This window comes from Megalobrama amblycephala, linkage group LG11 (assembly GCF_018812025.1).
Source record: "Megalobrama amblycephala isolate DHTTF-2021 linkage group LG11, ASM1881202v1, whole genome shotgun sequence".
NCBI lineage: Eukaryota > Metazoa > Chordata > Actinopteri > Cypriniformes > Xenocyprididae > Megalobrama > Megalobrama amblycephala.
The window spans coordinates 9,682,007-9,695,967 of record NC_063054.1 but is presented as its reverse complement, the minus strand read 5'-3'; the positions used below and the strand labels follow the sequence as shown (position 1 = coordinate 9,695,967).

Below are 13,961 nucleotides of genomic sequence, written 5' to 3'. Positions count from 1 at the left end.
CATGCATTTAAGGGTTAAACTGTTATACTGAAAAACACTGTTTAATTACAAAATAGTGCACAAAAGAAGCATTTTCTCTGGTAGTCTCAAACTTGTGGACTCCACTGTATATTTGATATTGGATCATTAGCAGTACCACCAAAAATGTCTCAAACGAGTCCACTCAGTTCAATGAGCACAGTTACCTTGTCATTTCTGCACTCGTGATGCCATCTATTACACTATAAGTGCAGTGACATGTACTGTAAGTCAGGGGTCAAAGCACTCTCTGTGTGAGAAAACAAACGTTTAGCTCACTTGACCTTATGAGCCGCAGTCTGAGGTCACAAACAGAAATACCCCCTAAGACAACTAACACTGAACCAATATTTTAACTGAGATCTCAACACACACAAAGGTGTGAGGTGTCATCCAACTCTGAATGAAATTCTGTTTTATTTGGCATGTGTAATATAGAACAAATACAATCTGAGCAAATGCAAACAAAATGTCACAGCAGTGGACAGTATCAAAATGCATAAGTTCAAAGAAAGATTATCTTTGTTGAATTTATATTCAGGGACGCAAGAAGCATATTAAAATTGATTCTCAGTGCCAGTGTGGTAAAGTAAATGGTCAGATACTAAACACATGAGGGTATTCAATGATACTCACCACTGCTTCTCCACATCTGGTTTCCATAATAAAGCTCAAAAGTGATGGGTAAAATACCTGCAAGAAATAGAGAGAAAACATGGATAAAGCTTTAAAAATGACTACATGTGATCTTACATGTTCGAGTCTCTGTATATACTATATACTATATTCATATCACATTATATCACAGGAATAAGATTCCCCCTGCCTCCCAGAATCCACCTATGATTGTTACATAAAGAGCCTGTCAAGTCACCCATTACTCCAACCTTTGAGAAATTCTCTAAGCCTTTCATTAGAATGCCATATCAGCCCTGATCACACTCATGTTGGTGTGAGATCATTATTAAGGCAAAGCCAGGAGTCATGGGACTGGAAGAAGGTATAGCAAAGTAGATGAGTCATTAAGGATGAAAAGACTGGTGTGGACATCACCTCATTGGTCTGCCAAACACTTCTTGACAGATCACAGGGAGTTTTTTAGCCATCCAAGAAGAATGTTATGACCTAGGTTGACCACTATTATCATTCACACTGCATTACGACCTCCATTTGGTACAGCAAAGCCTTATTATAAACACATTCGCACATTTCTCTGGATGAAAAGTAGAGAAATCAAACCCGAGTCCTGGCGTTTACCGAATGAACGAGCACACAAAAGGAAGAAATTGCCTTTTCATCACGACTCACTCAGAATCATGTGAAAATAATCATGCAACCATTTCATACCATGAAGTGCGCTCATTAACCAGGATACAGACAAGGAAGAGGAAGAAAAAGAGGGAGGGTGGAGGAGAGAGAAGGAAAGAGAACTGGGTCAGAGAAGGCAGAATGCAAGCTGCTCGCTCTCTAATTAACTCTTCAGCATTGTTTCTATGACGCCTAATGAGTAAATACAATTGCAACGATGAGGAGCATGAGGGTTAGTGCTAACAGATATAGGTTAATCTCCCCGGGCCACAGCTATCAGCTGGGTGAAACCTACAGACAGCAGGAGGCTCCTGCTCCAAATGGCACTTGACATCACGTGTGATGTGACGTGAAAAAACTCTGATGCCTTTCGTGGATTTTAAGAAGATATTTAAAAAGTGGGTTACAAGAAGCAGTCGGGACTCACATTTTAATGCCCTATAGGTGAGAATGGCCCAATGAATGAATGAATGAATGAATGAATGAATGAATTAATGAATGAGTGAATGAATGTATGAATGAATGACCCAATGAATGAATGAGTGAATGAATGACCCAATAAGTGAATGAATGAATTTATGACCCAATGAGTGAATGAATGAACAAATGAATGAAAGGAAGGAATCAAGCAAGGAAGGAATGAACGGACGAAGGAACAAACAAACAAATTAATGAATGACCCAATGAATGAGTGAATGAATGAATGAATGAATGACCCAATGACCCAATGAGTGAATGAGTGAATGAATGAATGACCCAATGAACGAATGAGTGAATGAATGAAAAACCCAATGAGTGAATGAGTGAATGAATGACCCAATGAATTAATGAGTGAGTGAATGAATGAATGGCCCAATGAATGAATGAGTGAATGAATGACCCAATGAGTGAATGAGTGAATGAATGTATGAATGAATGACCCAGTGAATGAATGAGTGAATGAATGAATGACCCAATAAGAGAATGAATGAATTAATGACCCAATGAGTGAATGAATGAACGAATGAATGAAAAGAAGGAATCAAGCAAGGAAGGAATGAACGGACGAAGGAACAAACAAACAAATTAATGAATGACTCAACGAATGAGTGAATGAATGAATGAATGACCCAATGAGTGAATGAATGACCCAATGAACGAATGAGTGAATGAATGAATGAATGAATGAGTGAATGAATGAAAAACCCAATGAGTGAATGAGTGAATGAATGACCCAATGAATGAATGAGTGAATGAATGAATGACCCAATGAGTGAATGAGTGAATGAATGTATGAATGAATGACCCAATGAATGAGTGAATGAATGTATGAATGAATGACCCAATGAATGAGTGAATGAATGACCCAATAAGTGAATAAATGAATTAATGACACAATGAGTGAATGAATAATGAATGACGCAATAAGTGAATGCATGAAAGGAAGGAATCAAGCAAGGGAGGAATGAACGGACAAAGGAACAAACAAACAAATTAATGAATGACCCAATGAATGAGTGAATTAATTAATAAATGAATGAATGACCCAATGAGTGAATGAATGAATGAATGGTCCAATGAACAAATGAATGAATGAACAAATGAGTGAATGAATGAATGACCCAATGAGTGAATGAATGAATAACCCAATGAGTGAATGAGTGACCCAATGAATGGCCCAATGAATGAGTGAGTGAATGAATGACCCAATGAGTGAATGAGTAAATTAATGGTCAAATGAATGAGTGAATGAATGACCAAAAGGAGGAAGCAAGGAACAAACGAACAAATTACTGAATGACCCAATGAATGAATGAATGAATGAATGAATGACCAAATCAATGACCGAATGAATGAATAACAAATGAACAAATGAATGATTGATTGAATGAATGAATGAATGAATGAATGAATGAAATGAATGACCAAATGAATGATTTTCTTTCTGCTATATTTTCAGAACTAAAGTTGAATTAAAAGGAAATAACACGTAAAATTATATATGTTAGATTTTTTTAAATATATACTATCATTAAAACGTTTTGGGTTGGTAAGAATAGTAAATGTTTTTGAAATAAGTGATGACAAAGCTGAATTTTCAGCATCATTACTCCAGTCTTCAATGTCACATGATCCTTCAGAAATCATTATGATATGCTGATTTGCTGCTAACGAAACATTCCTTATTAATATGAATGGTGAATATAGTTGTGCTGCTTAATATCTGTGATACATTTTTTTCTGCTTTCTGTAATGAACAGAAAAATCAAAAGAACATTTATTTGAAATGGATTTTTTGTAACATTATTTAAAAAAAATCTATACTGTTACTTTTGATCTATTCAAAGCATCCTTGATGAATAAAAGAGAAAAAAAAATTGTACTTGCCCCAAACTTTTGAAAGGTAGTGTATAAATAATGAAATACATGAGACATCACGTGTTCCCTCAGTTTGAATGCTGGTTAAAAAATCTAAACGGGCACAAAATAAGTGTTTCAATTAAGCATGAGAGAATTGCCCCAAGCCTGATCTTGAATATAACTTATTTTGCTTTCATGTGTTATTCTAATTTTTTTGTTGTGTTTTGATTCTGCTAAGCAGTCTCGCTTTTTTTTTTTTTTTTTTTTTTTTTTCAGGGGAAGTATGCAAGTCTTCTCGCATGTAAACAGAAAATAACAAAAACACCCTCTATTCTAGATATGTTTAGAGCAGTGCATTAAAGAGAACCCAAAAAGTAGGTCTTGTTACCATCCAACAAGAACACTGACACTAGGAAAAAACAACTAATCATCATTTAAAAATCTGCAGTACACTTAATTATTATTAAAACATCCTCATGAGAAGGGTCATAATCATCTTTCTACTGCACAAATCCATCTTCTCCATGTTCCTGGCATGTGCACAGGCATGACAAATTAAATATTAAGAGATTCTTCATTCCAGCTCTGACAGAACATGAAATTAATAAATCATCAATTACAAGCCAAAGGAACTGTGTTTTTACGAAACCCTCTTATCTTATACGAGTAGCACTGAAGAGGAATATCAATTTGTGCAAAATTACAACACAATATCAAAGACGACACCAAGTGGTCCCATAGTTGGGGCCATTTTCCAGGGTTTTCGAGATTGACTTTTAATGGCCATCTGAAGTGTGAATAATGAATGGTGATTATCACCCTGTGGAGAGAATCTATTTAAGCACCAGAGGGGAGAAAAACAAAGACATTACAGATCCCGGACAGGCTTTTGTCACCCTACCGTAAGGTTGGAAGCATATCGCTCAACTTACTCTTCTCCAAAAAACTACCGATAGAATTCCCGCCCCTCCTTCTGCGTCGCTCCACCCTATCACTCTTCCTGCCCCCTTTTACTTTCTTTCTTCAAGGACATGAGTGGGAAGGCCAGGCCCCCTGCTCGGCCTTAATTGCCCATGATGAGTGCTCCACACATGAGTAGACAGACATCAGACTCCTGCTGACAGGGACCATGCCAGGGGCCTCTCTCTCTCTCTCACACACACACATACTTAGGCTGGTCCGGGTCTTTGCCCGTTCTCACACCTCATCCGGTGTCTCGTCTCACCTTCACCTGTCCCCATTTCACACACAATGAGATACAGTGTGCACACATGCTTTTCTCACATACAGACAAAAAGGCCACAGACACAACACTGAGGTTAGATGGGCCTAAAAGCCTTCAATTAGTGACAGACATGAATAAAAACAAAGTCCTGGTGTTAATAGAGTGTGAACATCGATAAAAATATGGACAGAAAGCATTAATGTCAAGTAGGGGTTCCTATTCTGATTCAAAAGCAATTTTATTCATCTGTGCAATGAGTTTTTGTGAGTCTTTTTGAAGGACCAACTCATAAGAGCCATTGGTTTATGAAACGGACTGCACTGGTTGCACTGAATGTTGTTGATTCACTAAAGAGAACTGGTTCATACTGTATGAGTAATTTCTTTGTAAATCAGACTGCACTGGTTGTGCTGTATGTTTTTGATCAATTAAAAAAAAAAAACAGTTTCTAAGATTAATTTGTTCATGAAATGGATCACGCTGAATGTTTTTGAATCATTAAAAAGAACCAGATCATAAGAGGGTAATTCCGTGTCAAATCAACCAAATTTCCGAAACTTCCCCGGCTCAGATTTTTTGATTTTGTTAATATTTTTTTTTTTCTGTACAAAAACAAACATGAATAGTGATGAAAGCCAAGATATTAAATGTCACAGATGTATATTTACTGAGTAGAAGGGGGTCAAAATAGATTTGGAGCCAATTTAAAGGGGTGTAAAAATTACTCTAGAAAGATGGCAGCATCATTATTTTATTTTTACACAGAGATTGGTAGGTCTTTTAGTAAATTATGTTGACTTTAGCCATTTTTGTTTCATTATTTGCCAACGGTGACAGTTCAAAAATGGCAAAAAGCACTTCTTGTGTTAGCATGCCTGTAACTGGAGAAGTATTAAAGATATCTTAATATCCTTTTAGATTCTGGTTCTTAACAAACTTTCCTTTTGGTATCTTCATTTTAAAGGTCCTCAATGGTTCAGTCCCAGAGATATGGAGATCTTAATGCTGCTCCATGAGTAAACTGTACACATATTCGTTGTCAAAAACCAAATGTAGGTCACTTTGCATACAGCTGATACTTTGTTTCTTTTAAAGAGGAATATCTGAAGAACAAATAATGTTGAAACTCCTTTTCCAAAGTTTGCATGCCTGTAACTCTAAAAGTATTCAATATATCTTTCTAGAAACTCATTCTTAATAAACTTTCCTTTTGAAATCTTCATTTTTAAGGCCATATATACTTCAGTCCCATAGATATGGGGATCTCAAAACAGCCCCATGTTCAAATTGTTGAATTTTACCCATTTTCAGTGATCGAAAACCAAATGTTGTTCACTTTGCACACAGCTGACACTTATGACTGAAGAATAAATAAATGTTTAAAAATTAAGATTCCAAAAGAAAAGTTTCATAAGAACAATAATCTAAAATGACATTAAGATATCTTTAACACGTGGCACTCAGAGAGGTGTTTTGTATTCAGTTGTTTTGAGTGAGGGAAACAAGATACATTTCTAATTTCAGTGTTAATAGTTCTTCAAACATTATTCTTTAAACACAATAACTATCAGCTGTTAAAAACGTTACCTACACTTGGTTCTTCAAAAATTCAACAATTTGGACATGGAGTAACATTGGGGTTCCACTATCTATGGGACTGCATTATATAGGGTCTTAAAAATGATTCCAAAAGGAAGGTTTATTAAGAATGAGAATCTAGAAGAATAATTAGGATATCTTTATACTTCCTGAGTTACAGGCATGCAAACTTGAGGCAAAAAAACACAGAAGTGCTTTTTGCCATTTTTTGAACTGTTACCATTGGCATAGAATGAAACAATGATTGCTAAAGTCAACAGATTTTGCTAATAGACCTGCCAATCTATGTGTGTAAAAATAAAATAATGATTCTGCCATCTTTCTAAAGTCATTTTTACACCCCTGTAATTTGGCTCCAAATCTCAGGTGACAATGGTCATTTTGAACCCCCCGCTACAAAATAGTAGATTACTCAGTAAATATACATCTGTGACATTTAACATTATGGCTTTCATCGCTATTTATGTTTGTCTTTCTAGAGAAAAATATATTAACAAAATCAAAAATCTGAGCCTGGGACCTCTGGTTGAGTTGACACGGAATGACCCAAGAGTCATTTGTTCCTGAAATAGACTACACTGCTTGTGCTGAATGTTTTTGATTTACTAAAGAGAGTCATTTGTTTCTGAGTCAGACTGCAGTGGTTGTGCTTTATGTTTTGGATTCATTAAAAATAAATGGTTCATAAAAGTCATTTGTTTGTCAATCATACTTCACTGGTTACACTGTAAGTTTATGATTAACTACCAAGAACAAGATTCATTTGTTCAGTCATTTTGGATGCTAAAAACTCAATGGAAAAAATACTTTTATTGTATGTAAATCATGGTACACACTATTTTTATGTCATTACATTCAACTGGGACTACAAACTCTTACGGTGGGGCAGATTCAGATTCAGTGGCGGTGTGCAGTAAACACTGGCATATTGTATTGATCAAATGACTTTAAGAATCGATATTGTGGTCTTTCAAAAACATATCGCTATATTAGAAAATCTGTATTTTCTCCAGCCCTATTTGAGAATTAAAAAGGCTAACTGATCCAGTAGAGGAGTTTTTAATCTCTGAAGCCACAGCAACCCGTAAAGTCAGAGCAGTTACGGCGCTGCATCCGCAGCTAACGCAACTACAGAGATGAGAGGAAATTCTATTATCCATATTTCCCTCATACTTGAAATCCCATATATCCTGAGTCTTTGCCAGGGGCGGATTTTATCCGAGTTCTTATCTCTTGAAAAATCTGCTCAGAGCCAAAAACATTCACATACGTGAATACAGTTTGTTAAAGGGATTACTTAGAACGCTTTGGAGAACAGCAACTCTCAGGATTGCTTTGACACTGGATGCCGGCCAAGGGGAAAAAAAAGGGCCAGGGTGGAGGGAGAGAGAGAAAGACAGAAAGAGAGAGAGAAAATGTACTAAAACTTTCATGATGCCTGACAGTGTGAAGCAGTTTCCAGGACTGTTACTGCACAAACTGATTACAAAGTAATGATTATTTGTCTGTGCTTGCCTTTGATATCTAATTGAAATAATTGCAGCTAATTAGCTCAAAAAGACTGGCAGGAGACTGGTGACACGTGGCCTTGTAGCGTTGCAACAGAATTCGAATAAAAATCTTTTTCAGATGAAGCCGCATCTCTGAATAAAACTATTGGTGCCTCCAGGATTCATAAAACACAACAACTAATTTGCCATTTAACTGCCGTAATAAATTGTTATGATTGCAGCCAGCTGAGTGTTGCACTTTTTAAGAAAGCTTTATTTATTTTTGTCAGTTGTTTTGTTAAATTAGTAATAGCTTTGTGAGGAAGCTCCATTTAATCGCATTTAACAGAGCCAGCAATTTCATTTAGAGGCTAAGTAGGTGCAGACAAATTGCTTTTTTATTATTTCAGAGGATTTAAACTTAAACAATTGTCTATAATTGTCCCATAATTTGCATATTCACAAAGAAAGTGCCTGAATCCACCAACTTTTCCCTTTAATTAGTTAAGCAGAAAGAAAGCACAATGACCTTAGCGTGACCTGTCCACGTTCATGCATTTAAAGTCAGAGGTCTTCAGAGAGGCCCACCAGAGCACTATTAGCATATAGCCTAACTGCATAATCAGGGCCTTCAGTGAGACTTGACACCGCTCAGCGCCTGACACAGAGAGATTCAAATACTCATGGTACACTGGCTAAAACTTCTCACAGACGAGAGTTACGCTTCATCAAGAATTAATGTTGATCTGCAGCAGGTACTGCATATATTGGGCATTAATGCTGAAGTGTGTCATTTCTGCGCTACTAGCTTCACCAAACGCACCTCCAAAAAATAATGATGATTTTCCAGAACTCCTCCTTCGCACAAAAAACCAGTCCATTTCCTTGCTAAACAGCCTATTCGCATCCCCAAATTCACACTACTGGCTGAAAGAACCAGTTCATAAGAGTCATTTGTTCGTGAATCGGATTACAGGGTTTCGCTGTATGTTTTTTAATTACCTAAAAAGAACCGGTTAAAGGTGCAATATGTAAGATTTTTACAGTAAAATATCCAAAAACCACTAGGCCAGTGTTATATATTTTGTTCACTTGAGTGCTTACAATATCCCAAATGTTTCCAACTATTTGTAAATTGTGAGAAAATTGCAATTTTAACCAAGGCTCCGGGACGTGTGAGGAGTCGCCTGTCAATTGCGTCCCGCGTTACCCTCGGTTTCTGGTTTTATTTTGTAAAAAACATGGAAACACCAAAGACGCTTTTATAAATTACATGTTTTAATAGACAAGGGAACAACTGTTTGGTTACATTTATAGACATAAAACTAATCATTGTTATATACCTCAACACGTTTAGTCTTATTGTTTAAATCTAAATTTTCTTGATTTTTTGCGAGTACCATGCTTTACCATGCCTCAGAGAAACACACTATTTTGTCAAGTAGCTAACATAGCATAATCAGATGCAGCTTTATATTTAGTAACAGTAATACAGCATTTTCTCCATCATACAATACGTTTTAAAATTAATTGCATGCCATTTATCAACACAAGCCATCCAGCATTTAATATGATATTCTAAAATCAATCTATCTTACTGCAGTGTGTAACAGTGTCTCACAGCAGCCGCCGAGCGAACGCACAGAGTAACGTTATAACATCATTTTCAACACACTCAGATGTATCTAATATGATAAACAGAGCTGTGTTACCTCATACTCATGACCAGAAAAGCGGAAGTGGCGACGGCGACTGTGTCATAATAAAAGTCCCGCTGCTCGTGAGGCCTCGTTCAGCTCCCACAACACTCGGCCCTGCTCTGCTTCATACTACAGTAACATTAATAATCACATCCATGAACAAGATTTTTTCCTGAGTCGTATCCCGATTGTTTCCACCAGCTGTGATGAGAAGACCACAAGTCCCAAGATTCCGCACTCAAACTTTGCGTCATCAAGCTATGCCTTTGTTTTGAATAGGCCTCTAGCGACCTCTAGTGGACAGAAATCCTACATATTGCACCTTTAAATAGATTTGTTTAATTTGATTAGATTCTGTGAAGAAAACTCAATAGGAAGACTTTCTTGCCTCATCTATGCCATTTTTATCTCATTATATTCAATTTGGACTGCAGAACCAAGTAAAATATGACTTTTGCTATTGGAATGTAAATTCAGATTCGACAGTGGGGGTGTGCAGTAAACACTGGTTCATTATATTGATTGAATGATTGTAAAGTGCCTCTATTATGTCATTTCTAAGGTTCCTAATATTGTTTTGAGAGTCTTCTACAACAGTTATACATGCATGAAAAGTAAAAAAAAAAACACTTAGGTTTTCTCATAATATACATTTAATTTCACCTAATTTCTCAAAGATTCTTAAATGATTCATTTGAAGCAGTTTGAAGATTCAGTCTCTCTAAACCCTTCCTTTCTGTGAGCCTACTCTGTTCTGATTGGTCAAATGGTCCAGTCTGTTGTGATTGGTCCATCGAGTACAGCCCATTGCCATAACTGAATAACAGCTCCGGATGCTTATCAATTCTCAAGAGATTGTGTACAATGTATGGACAAACAAGATGGCATTGATTTTACCTTATCAAATCCAGCCCGAGTCCGACGATGAAACTCCTGAAGTAGTCGATCAACCAGAAACTCAATCTCAGTCAGCACCGATAGCCTAGTGGGCAGCATGTGGACACATAGCGCGGATGTGCTTCGGGAGATCTGAGTTTGAGTTCTGGCTCGTGGACCTTCCCCCTCTCTCTCTCCCAATTCGTTTCCTGTCAACTAACTGTCCTATCTCAATAAAAAGGCAAAACCCCCAAAAAATAAATCTTAAAAAAAAAAAAAAAAAAAAAAACAAATTCGCAAGCACTCGCATCACTTCATAAAATTGAGGTTAAACCAATGGAGCCACATGGAGTACTTTAATGATGTCTTTACAACCTTTCTGGACATTTAAAGTGGTAGTTGCATTGGATCCTTATGGAGAGACAGAAATCTCTTAGATTTCATTAAAAATATCTTAATTTGTGTTCCGAAGATGAATGAAAATCTTACAAATGTGGAACGACACAAGGGTGAGTAATTAATGAGAGAATTTTCATTTTTGGGTGAACTTACCCCTTAACATTTCAGAATATGAACACAATTCCCCATAGGAAAACAACTGAACTGTCCACCCAGCATCAATCCGTCCTACCCTCGTCCTTGAAGACACGCACAGCACGAGAACAAGTGAGAAGAGTCTCAGTAAGAAGCACAGAGCTGTTGATCCATTAATGTAAAGCCAGGAAGGCAGGGCTGTAATTTATGAGCTCTGCAGGCATAGCTTCCTCTGGCTCTTGCTCCTCAGGCTCACTGGCCCACCGCCACAAGACACCCTCCTCTTCCCAAAGGCCCTCTGAAAACAGCTCAACCCCACACATCAAGAAAGACAGGCCGCCACATGTCTCTCTCTCTCTGTTCTATGTCTTTGCAATCGCCATATTTGGCTTTGAAGGATGCTCTTTTTTAAATTTGGTTGGTCTCTGGCATTGCTTTTTTAGTTTATTTTGGGGTTTTCTAAGGGTGTTATGATTCATTTGTTTTCTCAAACTGATTGCAAATTATTATGCATCTATCTTAAAATATTATTTTTGAATCGTGAGTCATTTGTTTTGGTCTATAAGAGCTAACACTTTAGATTGGGGTCCAATTCTCACAATTAAGTAGTTGTTTATTAGCATACATATTACTAGGCATATGACAAAGCAAATATTAATGCCTTATTCCTAATGAACATATTCTACATCTCATAATCCTACCCAATACCTAAACTTAACAACTTAACTACCTTACTAACTATTAATAAGCAGTAATTAGGAGTTTATTGAGGCAAAGGTCGTATTTAATAGTTAGTTAATAGTGAGAATTGGACCCGAATGTAAAGTGTAACCATTAAAAAAAAAAAAAAAAAAAAAAAAACTGATTCCTTCTGGATAAATTTTGGATAAATGCATCTGCCAAAATGCTTAAATGTAAATGAATCAGGTTGATTCACTGTCTAACCACAAATTCACAACCCTAATTCTTTAGTTTAAAGAGATTTCAGGATCAAAATGTGTTTTACATTTTCATTTTATTCTGTTGTAGCTTTTATAATGTCGTCTGTTGTTCTGTGATTATCAAATTTATCAACTTCAGGGAAGCTTTTTGACATGAAATGCCATTTTTATAGTTGACATATATAATTTCTCCTCCACTAGTGACATGAAACAGAACTGCAAATATAACTATTGGTTCCATACATGTTTTAAACTCTCCCTCTTTCACCCATTGGCCAGACAAACAGATAGTCCCGCCTCAAAGTCACACCATCAATGGTCAATGTTTAGCCCATTCAGTCCACTCAAATGAATGATTACAATTTCATTAATGCCATTAGTGGTGCAGAAATGACTCAATTCACTTTCCAGCATGCACCATGAACAAATCAAATTCAAATGTTTTCTGAAAAGGTTAGTTCACCCAAAAAGGTACTAAAAACATATTTAAAACAGATCATGTGACTACAGAGGTTCAACCTTAATGTTATGAAGTGCACCAAAAAAACAAAATAACGACTTTATTCAACAATATCTAGTGATGGGTAAATTCAAAACACTGCTTCATGAAGCTTTGAAGCTTTATGAATCTTTTGTTTCGAATCAGTGGTTCAGATCTTCTATCAAATTGTCAAAGTCACATGATTTCAGTAAACAAGGCTTTGTTACGTCATAAGTGTTTCGAAACATTTCGAAATTTCAATGGTTCACATGACTTCGGCAGTTTGATACACGCTCCGAACCACTGATTTGAAACAAAAGATTCGTAAAGCTTTGAAGCTTCATGAAGCAGTGTTTTATTGATATTGTTGAATAAAGTCGTTATTTTGTTTTTTTGGTGCACAAAAAGTATTCTTGTCGCTTCATAAAATTAAGGTCACATGAACTGTTTTAAATATGTCTTTAGTAACTTTCTGGGCATCTGAAAGTGTTAATTATCTTGCTGTCAATGCAGGCCTCACTTAGCCATTGGATTTCATCAAAAATATCTTAATTTGTGTTCCGAAGACGAACGAAGATCTTACCGGTTTGGAACAACATGAGAGTGAGAAATTAAAGACAGAATTTTCATTTTTGGGTGAACTAACCCTTTAATTAGTAAAGATTCTCACTTTAATATACTGCTTGTTGTCATAGTATTTTCTCACTTATAGAAATAGCAAAATGAAAAATGCAAAAAAAAAAAAAAAAACGGCATGCATAAGTGGCATCATCACAACATCTTGTCCTATAGTTTCTATGCAGTTAAACTTAAATATTCAGCTTCCTAAAAAGGTGAATACTGCAAGAGGTTGTTTGGCAAGCAGATGTGAAGGACTTTTAATGCGGTACATTTCATATCAATCCATCTCGCTCTTGTCATTCGCATGCCAATCATTAATTCTTCGAGCGCCGATCGTGGCACCCTTATCTAAGATTTCCACCCCTGCTCTTCATGATATTCTCTCTATTATGTGGTAGTTATAGGCCTGATGAGACGTCTAACTGTGAGTGACTGGCTGCCCTAGCTAATTTTCCAGACGGCTTATTTACAAACAAAGCGGCTGGGCAGACGGCACACAAAGACAGCCCACGGAGGGCTCCAGAGATCCTGCGGAAGCGTGAGGGAGATTTGGCAGACGAAGAACCTCTCTCCCTCTTTTTTCTCAAGCGCTCACTCCCTCCCTCCATTTCCCTGCAGGCTAATTGAGCTGAGCCATGCCAGCGAAGAGAGGGTGCCCTCATGACCGCAGTGTGTGAGTGTGTTTCTGTGAGAGAGAAAGAAGAAGAGTGTGATGGAAAGAAAAGAGATATAAGGATGCTTGCCAGACTGGCTCTACCAGAGCTTGCAAGCAAGGAATGAACAGATGTGCCTGCTGTAACTTTAGACAGATAAAGAGATGTTTGGTGC

General features: G+C 36.8%; 1 protein-coding gene across 1 annotated transcript in view; it reads right to left on the bottom strand.

Moving 5' to 3' along the window:
• Positions 1 to 13,961, bottom strand: part of dab1a (DAB adaptor protein 1a) — a 582,896-nt gene that overhangs the window by 239,743 nt on the left and 329,192 nt on the right. The window contains 1 exon segment of the mRNA XM_048208606.1: positions 655 to 711. The gene's annotated coding sequence lies outside the window, so the exon portion shown is untranslated.